At 41.7% G+C, this 13,230-nt stretch overlaps 1 long non-coding RNA gene across 2 annotated transcripts in view; it reads left to right on the forward strand.

Annotated features, from left to right (window-relative positions):
* Positions 1-9,369: 9,369 nt before the first annotated feature.
* The window catches only part of LOC137547395 (uncharacterized), a 97,702-nt gene continuing 93,841 nt past the window's right edge, over positions 9,370-13,230 (forward strand). For both annotated transcript variants that reach the window (XR_011026582.1, XR_011026581.1), the window contains exon 1: positions 9,370-9,653. This is a non-coding gene — a long non-coding RNA (uncharacterized lncRNA). The remainder of the gene's footprint in view (positions 9,654-13,230) is intronic.

Genomic DNA, 13,230 nt, shown 5'->3' on the forward strand with positions numbered 1-13,230 from the left:
ATGGAAATGGAAAACTAAATTTAAAGGCAAATTTCAACTTGTGCTTTCTTGCTTAGCCTAATGTTTTCCAGTCCCTGTCCTTTTCTATAGGCCCTTTAATTGACAGGCATCTTCATTGCTCAATAGAAAAGATCAAGAGTTCACCCTTGTTTTCTTTTATGTTGCATCCAGAACCCTCTATCTTTGGAACGGTTGGATATGCAGTTTCCACTGAAGTTAACCTTTGATCATAAATATTTTCACGATACACTCAATGTGTATTGCTCAGAATTCCGACAGGTTTTCTGTAATACATGGCTGACTCTAATGTGCTGCCTTGAACACATACAGCTCAAACAGACATGCATATCTAAGCACATCTAAAAAACGGAAATACAGCATTTGCCGCTTATTACACAAATTGCAGCATCTTAACTCCCATGCTTACTCTTAAAATATTCATCACACTTTGATTTGGACATCATTTAGCTGTTTTGCATGTCTGTTTAGGTATACACCATTGCAATTACATTATTGTGAAACCATGTAGCAAAACTTCCAGGCTAATTAAAACAAAATAGTGCTCATTAAGATTTTGGTGACTTCCCCTGTACAGTGCTTTATTTTGTAAGAGAAACATTAAAAACTTAGCTTGGGCTGGGGACATGACAGTATAAATATTCATATAACCGCGTGCCTGTGAAGCATGCAGAGAATGGGAATACCATTTATTTTAAGGTCCCCTGGCATCATTTCAGGACTGTTTTTTTTCTGCTAGAGGAATTGAGTATTAGGAGGATTTATCATAGTTTTAAGTTAAATGTCCTCTTTTATTAGCTGCACGTTAGCTTTCACATCAGATTCACCACAAGCAAGCCTCCATCCCCTGCAAAAGGGCTGCTGCTATTCCTTGATCTCAGCTCTGCTCAGCAATTCTCATTAAGGATGTGCATTTAGTAACTGTTCCATGGCAACACCACATGACCTCTGGCAAAAGACAATATGAAATCACTGTCAGTCACCATATCTTGCTTATCTTTTGATTACAGAGGTGAAAAGATATAGCTTTTTCTTCCTCATCAAAGTCATTTTTAAGACGCAACCGAGATTGAAGTCAAATGATGGTATGTTGAAGGAATTCCACTTTTGTTGGAAAAAAAATTCCCTGTCCTCCTTTATAGCTTTTAACATTCTCTGATGATTATAAAGAGGCAATCAGACTGACTGACTCTTACCAAGTATGTTCTCCTGTTTGCTGCACTGCAACCAGCCTCCTTCAGCTCTGTGCACTGGCTCCAGACCCAATGACAGCATAACAGAGGTGACAGGCCAGAGTGTGGTTATGAACCACTGCTAGCCTAAGAAAAGATGAGATACTATTTACCCAGCATGCTCCAAATGCTCATCCCTGCATAGGGAGGGAGATCACGAGACCATCAGGGATATCAGTGGACATCATAGAAAAGGCACTAAAGAGTGACATACAGGAAGCACTGGGGGGGACCCTATAGGGTGAACTTTGAGGTGATCACATAAGAGGCACTAAAGAGCACCATATATGAGACACAGTAAGGGCATTTTACATGAGACACATAGGTATTATCATATAAGAGTTTTATAACTGCATAGGGAGGGAGATCACGAGACCATCAGGGATATCAGGGGACATCATAGAAAAGGCACTAAAGAGTGACATACAGGAAGCACTGGGGGGACCCTATAGGATGAACTTTGGGGTGATCACATAACAGGCACTAAAGAGTGTGAACCAGTCCTCAGTTCCACTTGCACCACTATTTCAACAAACTGAAATCCTTTCTTTTCCTTAAGTAGTTCAATGGTCACATCCCTCCTATAGGAACAGGCCACCACCACACCCTTTTGTAGTTCACTCACCACAATTTCTGACTCTAAAGCGCCTTGGGACCATTCCTGGGTCATCCCTCACCACTCAGGCAGTCTTTAGGTCCCTCTTCTTATTCTAATACTTGTCACTGGTCCACTTATGATGATCAACATCAATAAAAATATCACACATAGCCAGTGGTGTAGCTAAGGAGCTGTGGGCCCCGATGCAAGTTTTACAATGGGGCCCCCCCAAGCACTCTCTACATAACAATTGATACAGTGCACCAAAGCCTGCCAATGGCAACTACAGTGTCAGAGGTGCAAGAAGGGGATGGGGAACAGTTTGCTAATGATTATCACTATTCAAAGTACCTATATAAGTGATTATGAGCACAGGACCAATAGAGAGCTAAAACTGTAGTTGAGGGAGGGCCCTTCAGGGCCCCTCTGGCCCAAGGGTCCCGATGCGGTCGCAACCTCTGCAACCCCTATTGCTACGCCCCTGTACATAGAGTGATACTGCTAAAAAGTTTTATTACAATAAAATTATTTTGCACTCACATGTCCCAAATCATATATAAGGCGTAGAATTTTACAGAACAAGCTCTCCCCCGTATGTTGGTCAGCTGGCAGGTTTTTGTATCCAGGCTCAATCACGTCACCTCCACCGCTTGCTCAGTCGGTGCATGCGCTCCCGTGTAGTGTCGTCGCTGCAGCCAGGGTGCCGTCCGCTGTCACTCTAAACTCGCTTCCACATCAAGCTCTGCCCTATCAGTTTCGTCACCATGTGACTGATCAAGAGCATAGAGCTCAATGTGTGATGCGAGTCTGGTAAAGGATTCAGGATTCATGGGCTGAATCCTTTAACACAGTGTTCCCCAACCCTGTCCGTAAAGGCCCACCAACAGTGCATGTTTTGTGGAAATCTCCAGAGGTAGTTAATCAGTTCTGCTGGGACACTAATTACCCCACCTGTGCATGTCTGTGGTTTCCTGCAAAACATGTACTGTTGATGCGCCTTGAGGACAGGGTTGGGGAACACTGCTAACAGACTAGCATCACACATTGAGCTCTATGCTCCTGATGAGACACATGGTGACGAAATCAATAGGGCAGAGCTTGATGTGGAAGCGAGTTTAGCATGACAGCGACGGGACCCTGGCTGCGGCGATGACACTACAGGCTGCGGCGATGACACTACACGAGAGCACATGCACTGACCGAGCGCGCGGGGGGTGATTGAGCCTGTATACTAAAGCCTGCCAGCTTGCCAACTTACGGGGGAGAGTGATAAATTATGTTTTTATTTTCTCTTTAAATGCATAGAAAATACAATAATTATTGGAAGATTGCTATCCAAAGTCTAAGTTGTTCTGACACAAACATATTGTGATATATATATTATTATTATTATTGATTTATAAAGCGCCAACATATTCCGTGGTGCTGTACAAAGTAAGAAACAAACATGGGGTACATAAAAATACAGACAATAGTGTACACCAGTATACAAGATACATAATTAGTGACAAAATTCAAAAAATAGTACAGAATATAAAATACAGAATTCGTAATGACAGTGATAAAAGTAACATAATAAATAAAATGTATAATGATTTCCAAGACACAAAAGGGGGAGAGAGCCCTGCCCTTGCGAGCTTACAATCTAAAGGGAATGGGGGGAAATAAGATACAGTATATATATATATATATATATATATATATATATATATATATATATATATATATATATATATATATATATATCTATATATCTATAGATAGATAGATAGATAGATAGATAGATAGATAGATAGATAGATAAATAGATAGATAGATAGATAGATAGATAGATAGATAGATAGATAGATAGATAGATAGATAGATAGATAGATAGATAGATATAGATATATTCTCAATAACTATGTTTGTTGTGTTGCACAATAATTCTGCATGCCAACTCACAGCCCATACAATTCTATGGGGCTGTTCACATGTCTGTGTTGCAAGAGATACCGTTATTCTAACTCGCTGCATGAAAGCTTTGAACTAAAGTTTATTTCCATTCTCACAGATCCGCATTAATCTCTAAAGGGCAGAAATCACAGTGGAATTAAGTGCTATAAAATGTCCGACATGTGCACACGGCGTGTAAGGATTAGGCCCAGTTCACACTGACAGATAAAATGCCACGTTTAACGCACTGTAAGCAACTGCAAAGTCATTGTTTTTGCTAGTTGACACCTCCAGGACATTAATGTTAGTCCTCTCAGCAGCAATATTTGTGTGGTGGTGAGTAGTGGTGGCCATGCTTGTGCGTATGTTCACGGGAGTGCAGGCAATTGCGATTTTCCAACCCCTATGGTAGGAATGGGGTAGATTAATGTCAGTTAAATGACCCAAAAAAACACTGATTCTGCACTGAGGCCTTACACAGGGGGAAGTAGTGGATACTAGATGCCAGTAGTGGTGGTGAAGTATTATTGGGTTATAGTCGGTGCACTACTAGGACCAGCGGACCTATCTCTAACAGCTAACCTGTGCACTGGACACACAAAACTGCAATATAACAATAGTAAGAAGGGTACAAATATAAACTCACAAACCAGGGTTACCTCCAAGGCAACCACTGTGTAGGGAGGTGAGGATATTAACCTGTCCCCACTCTGGATTAAGAAGATGCTCTCTGTAGATAGGAAAAGGGGGGGTATACCCCTCCACCAGGAGTTGATACAAATACTGCGTAGTAAACAGAGGCGCCAGAAGTATAAAATAGGCTAAAAAGGTTAAAAATGCTTGGAAGGAAGTGGTGGACTTACCTCCAATAAGCAGACACAAAACCTGTCAATTTCAACAGACATACATTTATTGGTATACTCCACAAAGTGTTTGCAAAACACTTATAATCCTTACTGGTGAAAGTCTACGGTGTGTTTGTTGCTTTAGTCCTGATAAATTGACAGCCTGAAACTGCAAATGGAACGCAGAGTACTTGAGATAGGGATTTGCTCTGCCATAGCTTACCACAAATTGCCTGTTGGGGATTAGGGACTGGTGAGGCATTCTGCAGGCATATGTATTAGTACTCTGCCTGATCAGTTACACGCAGGGTGAGCTGAATGATAGCTCACCCTGCTGCAGGGTCGTAGCAACTCAGAGGGAGAAGTAATTTGAGGTCCGGTGATCACCAAAACCCCGAATCACCATTACTCGGGCATGGACCATAGCATTGGCGCTTTGCACCTCCATGCGTGCGCCTAGATGACCTACTTTGTTCTGCAAAAGAGAATTGCTACCTGAACTGTAAAGTTGATAACACCACATTTCATAGGCATTTGCAGCATGTGTATGGAAACAGTGCCAGTTCCTGAATCCAGGGTAAGATGGACATTTGTAAAACCTCAAACACATCTGAAAGGCCCCTGTGGATCCCTGAAAAGGGTTTTTCTCTTTTTTCAACAAACACATCTTAATTGCACAAAATAGTACTTTTTCATTAATTGAGCATAAAATTAGCAAAACAATGCATCACTAGTAAAACTCAACAGATTGACCAATTGATTACTTGAGTTTTACAGGGACAGATAATGAGAAAGCTGCAGCCACAGAGACAGACGCTTTGAAAAGTGCTTTGGGGATAATCTTATTCCTGTCAGTTTCCAAAGGAATTTAACCTCCACAATCTCTTCAATTCATGTGCCTGCAAAGCCTATTAATCCAGTCCAGCACTAATTCCTCTATTCATCTATATTTTAAATACTGAAGGAGAAAGCAGTTCTACCTTATGAAAGGAATACAAGCCTGCAGAGAAGATATGTCAGAGGAATGTATTAGAGAGAACATGCTTTTGCTCACAGAACATCTGTTTCTAAGTATATACTGGACTGAGCCTCTCATAGGATTTAACTCGATGCATGAGACTTAGCTGACTTGTGTTGTTATTTATCAACAAATGAGCAGTGAGCACCTTAAGCAAGTGATAAAGGACACACAGCGCTGCTACAGAAAAAATAGATTCAGTTAAAAAATGTCACAGCCTCCGGTATGGTTATACTGTTAGGCAGTACAAAAAAGCAATGAAAAAATGCACATCGATGCAGTAACCGGCTGGTGTAGACTTATTTTCCCACTTAGTATATTCAGGCTAATGGAAATGACTTTTGGAACCCATGTGTAAAGGGGGTGAATGAGCACACTCTGATAATTGCCCTCTCTTTCACATGAGCAATTTGTTATTTATCTGTCGGGCTTCATTCATGCTGTCTATGTTCCTTCTCCACCACTCTCTTCAGGCTGGATACACCAATTAGTGCTTATCTACTCTGATCTGATGAACCTTGCTAGTCGCAGTGGACATCTGTCCACTGGACATAGTTAGGATTCACTAGATCAGAGAACTGATCAGACATGCATTGCAGATCCATCTTGTCTAATATCTATGCATTCACTGACATTTGCTGGATATTGCCTTTTCTTCCTTCATGTTCTTTGGGTCATATAAACCCTAGTACTGCAGAATTCACTTCACGTTAGCAATTTATTCAGGTCATTTGGACCACTTCACTTTTTGCATTATTAAAGCAAAACTTCAAAAAAAACCTCAACGCTTACTAACGCTTAAAAACTCAACGCTTACACATACATGTGTGATGTAAAGAAAACCTAAATACCATTTATTCAGGTCTTAATGGAACTAGCAGTTGTGCATACAAATTACATAAAGCACTGTCTGCTAAGAATAGCTCCTTGGTGCCCCCTCAATCAGCTGTCTTTCCAGGCATCTGCCTGGTTTGTCTATGCCTAAAAATGGCTCTGAAGGCACTCTACACCGCATATGTTTTGAGATTGTCAATGACATAGTAATTGTAATAGGCTTCATGCACTTTTCATGCAAATTGTATGCGGCTTGTAATTGGACCAATCAAATGCACTTCCTGACAGTTTGGACTGGCCTTATTCCAAATTGCATAATATTTGCATGACATTTGCATGCAAGCCAGAAAAAATAGCATACACTTTAAGCATATCTACATATGGTATACGGTTATGTATATGAAATGACTACATGCGGGTTGTCAAATAAGCCTCTGGCTATCCAATAGTTAAAGTGGATCTGAGCTCAGAACTTCCTCTCTACTCTAAAAGATTAGGCAGAGTATGAAAACAATCAGGGAAGAAACACATTTTGTTACAATGCACAAAAATCCCCCCAAAAGCCCTGAAAATTTACTGGATGAACTTTTAGGGAGCAAAGGAAGGGTTAAAGCATCTGTCTTTTCCTGTACAGCCAGCACTGTCATGCCTACTGATTACATACGTTTTACATTCAACTGTAGCTAAAAAAAACAAGCACAGCTCAGTGCATCTGATTTCTACAGCACTTTTATGTGGAATGAACACTTTTCAGTCTGTTCTTTGCAAGAGCTCATGTCCATTTTAATACTGTAAACCAAGCCTACTGTCACATAAAGATTAATGTATGTTGCTAATACAACTGCATTAGAGCATGTTAGTTTTTTTGTGCTAACTGGAAATTAAAAAAAGCATACATTTGCTAAATCTTCCTCAAAGAGCATCTTATAATACTTTGGTTTGTTTAGACTTTAAAATTAATAAACAGTCCCCAAAGAAATGAATCCTGCACAACCCTCTTGTAAAGTGGAAGAGCTACAAAAATTAAAGTTGTCAACATAATTGCCCCATTAATATCTAATCATTCTAAAAATGCAGTATGAATTTTTCAACAGTAAAAGCAGCCTATCAGTAGAACTATGTAGACGTAATGTTAATAGTTATAGATCCACAACATACTGTTAATTAAAAACTTTACCATTTTGAATTGCTTTGTGCATGTCATGCATATTAAGCGGGATCCAAAGAGATACTTCAGTTGACATTTAAATATTTTGCCTGATTTAAGCAAGATAATTCATATCAGCTCCTAAGAGTTTCTCCTTTTCTATTAAGAATTCAAGGATTGAACACATTGAGTCTGAGAAGTAGAATTAATTAAAGCACTGTATATTAATAAGAAAAATTAAAGATATTTGTTTTTAGCTTGTTTTTAAAAGCTCCAAATCTGTACTAAATCAGATGTTATTATTTGCCCACAATAGTAGTAGTGTGTGAGATTTTTTTTATGATGTTAAACATTCAGAATGTAATAAATGAACTGAGATGCAGTAATGATTACATTAAGGATCATGGGCTTGATTCACTAAACCGTGATAACTCATAGCAAGGCCGCACTAGCATTTTTGCACGCAATCGTGAATTTCCACGCGCAATCGTGAATTTTTGCGCACAAGCGTGAATTTACATGCGCAAAAATTTGCAATCGTGTGTGGAAATATGCTATTGGGAGAGAGATTGCTAGCGTGGCCATGCTATGAGTTATCACGGTTTAGTGAATCAAATTGAGTTAGAGGTGCGATTGACGGAGGAATCTTTTCGGGTGGTACTCACAGCCAATCAAGGCTCAGCAGAGACCAAGAAAACAATAGTACTTCTATGAGCAAGGCTCCATCATCAAGCTGTTATTAGTCTGCAGAATTTTACAATTTAATGGATAAACAACAAGCACTTCTCTTTTTTAACAAGCAAAAAAAACCCTCTCTACTGGCTTTTATCTCGATTTAACCTAGCATGTTTAAATTGATGACAATTCCTTATTGTGGTCAAGAAGTACATAAACCACAATGAACTCAAGTATACAAAAATAAATGGTACTCGTTTAAGTCATGGTGACCTAGAACCACCAGCATTTTATGTAGCAAGTTAAAAGGGACAAAATATACTTAAATGTGTTTAAACAACATATCATGAGGCTATGATCAATCATGTGATGTACTTGCAATATTTATTTTTAACCACTGTTAAAGAGGAGCTGTCAGCCATACTATCTCAGAAAAAAAACACATATATTAGTAGATAAATACTTGCTCTACTTACATAACATATATATTGCACTGTCCATGTTTTGATTTTAGTGATTTTTCTACAGTAAAAAAAAGAGAAAATCCTTCTTAGCATTTTCCATTTTAACTATGGCTATTTTGAAGCCAATCCTGATGTAATTTCCTTCCTTAACTCTCCTCTGCCTGATTGTGTATGCATTGCCCGCCCTCCACTATAGAACGTGCATTGTCTCAGCATGAGAAATATTGGCCAATCAGAGAGGACCAGAGGTGTGGGAGGGGAAAACAGGAGGGAAAGAGGCTTCATCCAATCAGGCTGCATTAGTAAAGTCTGAGGGGAAAGTAGAGGAGCAAAAAAGGACAACCCAGTATGCCCTGCAACTTCATCTGTGCATACGAAATTTTGTGTGTACCAAATAAGAGTCAGGTAAACTGGGGAATGATCATTTATCAACAAAAAAAGTCTATCATGATTTTAACTTTTGGATTGCCTTGTTAGCATGCTTATTACTTGTTTACCAGATAAAAATAAATAATTGACTTTTGATTTTTTGTCCGACAGTTACACTGTAAAGGAAACCTGTACTGAAAAAAGTGACCCACATGAATGTTTACCTAGGATAATCCAGAGGCTTACTCCTTCTTCCTTCTATTTGCCGTTCCAGCACCGACACCCCCACAAGCATGCACAGCATTAGCATGGATCCGAATAGGCTTGGATTTTCTGTCTAGCCCAAGTGTTGTCTCTCTGCTACTGTGCAGACACAAGCTGCCCTACACCTGCGCAGTGCAGCTATGCTCGTTCTTGTATGGAAGCATGGCTGTGAGCATTAAGGGGTCCTGGGGCTGGAGCGGTGAAGCGGAGGATGGGGAAGCCTCTGTAAGATCCAGAGACTTGCCTCTACCGAGGTAAGTATGTAATTTTTTTCTCTTTTTAACTCAGAGCTTTAACCACTTGCCGACCGCGCACTCATAACGCGCGTCGGCAAAGTGGTAGCTGCAGGACCAGCGACGCAGTATTGCGTCGCCAGCTGCAGGCTAATTAATCAGGAAGCAGCCGCTCGCGCGAGCGGCTGCTTCCTGTCAATTCACGGCGGGGGGCTCCGTGAATAGCCTGCGGGCCGCCGATGGCGGCTCGCAGGCTAAATGTAAACACAAGCGGAAATAATCCGCTTTGTTTACATTGTACGGCGCTGCTGCACAGCAGCGCCGTAAGGCAGATCGGCGATCCCCGGCCAATCAGCGGCCGGGGATCGCCGCCATGTGACAGGGGACGTCCTGTCACTGGCTGCACAGGACGGATAGCGTCCTGTGCAGCCCCGATCACCGGGGATGACAGGTAGGAGAGGGAGGGGGGGAATTTCGCCGCGGAGGGGGGCTTTAAGGTGCCCCCCCCCCGCAACATGCCAGCCAAGAGGAGCGATCAGACCCCCCCTGCACACCATCCCCATAGGGGGGAAAAAAGGGGGGCGATCTGATCGCTCTGCGTGCTGCCTGATCTGTGCTGGGGGCTGCAGAGCCCACCCAGCACAGATCACAGAATACTGCGCTGGTCCTTAAGGGGGGGTAAAGGGTGGGTCCTCAAGTGGTTAAGATACAAGTCCCAGAATGTACAGTATAGTATAAGTTGTTGCAATGTACTTAAACTAATAGGAACAATCTACATTTAGTCGTCTCTGCTAGAATATTTTGCTTTGACTCTATCCCCACTGCTTCTACAGGTTATGTTGACTTTTAACTTATTAGGATACCTTTATATTTAAGTTCATCTGCAAGCACTAAGCACATGTCTATGGATTTTACCTGGTTCATAATTATTTTAAGTATACTTAAGTAAAGGTACACTAACACTTTAAAAGCCTTTTGCTAAAAACAATGCAAAGTACTATTTTGCTCTCTTAAAACAGAAACTAATTGTCCAGTTACATCATGGAGACCTAGAACTACAAGGCTTTTATACTATACTAGTATACCTAAGCCTGTTTAAAAACGGGCTCTAGGTCTCTCTCACCGCTGCCACCTTTGCATGTCAGCAAGTGCACGCGCGCACCTGCCCATCGCACCACCTAGCCCCGTCCTCCTCCTGTCCCAACAGCTACACCTGCGCAGTAGCCAAAACACACGGGACACATGGACAGGAGGATGACGCAGGAACAGTTAGGGTTTTATTACATCGGATGTTTATCATTCCCACTTATGTCTTGCACTAGTTCAGGCTAATCATCCAGAGGCTGTATGTAAGTTTGTTTTTCTGATTTTGTGTAATTAAAAGCAATTGGTGTGCTATAAATCAGAGACTCTAAATGGATATCCTGGCTTACAGAAGAGATATGTGAGGCATTTTTTACTGTTAAAGAAGGGCAGACAAGCACTTTCATGAGCACTTTTTTTCTGCTCCGCTTAAAGGGAAGGTCCAAGCAAAAAAAAAAAATGAGTTTCACTTTCCTGGGGCTTCTACCAGCCCCATGTAGCCATCCTGTGCCCTCGTAGTCACTCACTGCTGCTCCAGTCCCCCGCTGGCAGCTTTCTGACCTCAGAGGTCAGGGCCACATTGCATACATTTTTACGCATTCCAGCTAGTGCAGGAACAAAAATTTACGCGTTGCACCACTAACGCACCACTAACGCGTAAAAATGTATGTGTTAATGTTTCTGCACTAGCGGGAATGTGTAAAAATGTATGCAATTCGGCCCTGACCTCCGAGGTCAGAAAGCTGCCAGCGGGGGACTGGAGCAGCAGTGAGTGACTACGAGGGCACAAGATGGCTGCATGGGGCTGGTAGAAGCCCCAGGTAAGTGAAACTCATTTTTTTTTTTTGCTTGGACCTTCCCTTTAAGTAATATCACTCAGTTAAAAACTGTAATTTTTGCATTAAAGAGTGTAATTTTTTAAGGATTGCCTATTGTTTTTAAAATTTGGTAAGGAAAAAAAGCATGCTTTACTTCTCCCAACCCCAGTCTTTTATTCCTTTTTTCCACATGCAGGCTGGTATTGTCACAATGGCTGGGGTGGCCTGTGTTTGCTTCACCATCTGAACAGTCCCAGCCCCAAAATATTAAAAAGAAGCTAGCAGAATTTATATGAAATTTGTATTATTAAATGATGTGCTGAAGAACACTCAGACAAATTAATAGCAATTGCTTGCCAATACACTTAAAATCAGATTTTGATGCTTGAGGCTCCTGTAAATTTGCCATGTGCTACACAAGTTAAACCCACCCCCCTCCCATTAACATGCTGCGATTATAGTATAAAGTGTGCTGTTTTCCTGAGGTTAGTACCAGTACAGTTGCCACTTCAAACATCAGGCCCGAGGTGAACTAGTGATTGCCTGGCCATCTGAAGCATTAATTTGACAGTTCAATTAGCCATTTAATTATGTGCTATGATTGAGGATATGTTAATCAATTGAAGAGAGTTATTTTTATAAAACCTGCTATTGAGTCAAGTCCCATAGCTTCTACAAAATAAATATAACAGGACAGGACCCAGTTACTTTGCTATCCCAAAATATTATTGCCCTGGCAGTAGTTAAAGGTCAACTGAAGCAAGAGGGATAGAGAGGCTGACATATTTATTTCCTTTTAAGCAATACCAGTTGCCTGGCTGTCCTGCTAATCCTCTGCCTCTAACTCTTTTAGCCATAGGCCTTGAACATGCATGCAAATCAGGTGTTTCTCTGACATTGTCAAATCTGATAAGATTTGTTGCATGCTTGTTCCTGCTATAATTTAGACACTACTGCAGCCAAATAGATCAGCAGGATTGTCAGGCAACTGGCATTGTATAAAAGGAAATAAGTATAGGAGCCTCCATATTCTTCTCAAATCAGTTGCCCTTTAAGTAGTGTTGGGCGAACAGTGTTCGCCACTGTTCGGGTTCTGCAGAACATCACCCTGTTCGGGTGATGTTCGAGTTCGGCCGAACACCTGACGGTGCTCGGCCAAACCGTTCGGCCACATGGCCGAACTAAGAGCGCATGGCCGAACGTTCCCCGAACGTTCGGCTAGCGCTGTGATTGGCCGAACGGGTCACGTGGTTCGGGCCCGAACGCGCTCTGATTGGCCGAACGGTCACGTGGTTCGGGTAAATAAATACCCGAACCACGTCATATCTCCGCCATTTCTCTGTGGGTTTAGCTTTGGGTAGGCAGGCAGGGTAGTTCGCTCTCCAGCCACGCTAGCCAGGGTCCCCCCCAGTCATTGTGTGTCGCTGCTGGGAACAGTAGTACACCGCTCGCTCAGCCACACTATATATATAGCATTGTTTACTGCCACTGTGTACCTCGCTCAGCCACACTATATATAGCATTGTGTTTTCTGACACTCTGTGTACACGGCTTAGCCTGGCTATATAGCATTGTGTGTACTGCCACTGTGCACCTCGCTCAGCCACGCTATATATAGCATTGTGTTTTCTGACACTCTGTGTACACGGCTTAGCCTGACTATATAGCATTGTGTGTACTGCCACTGTGCACCTCGC

This window comes from Hyperolius riggenbachi, chromosome 1, assembly GCF_040937935.1.
Source record: "Hyperolius riggenbachi isolate aHypRig1 chromosome 1, aHypRig1.pri, whole genome shotgun sequence".
Lineage (NCBI taxonomy): Eukaryota > Metazoa > Chordata > Amphibia > Anura > Hyperoliidae > Hyperolius > Hyperolius riggenbachi.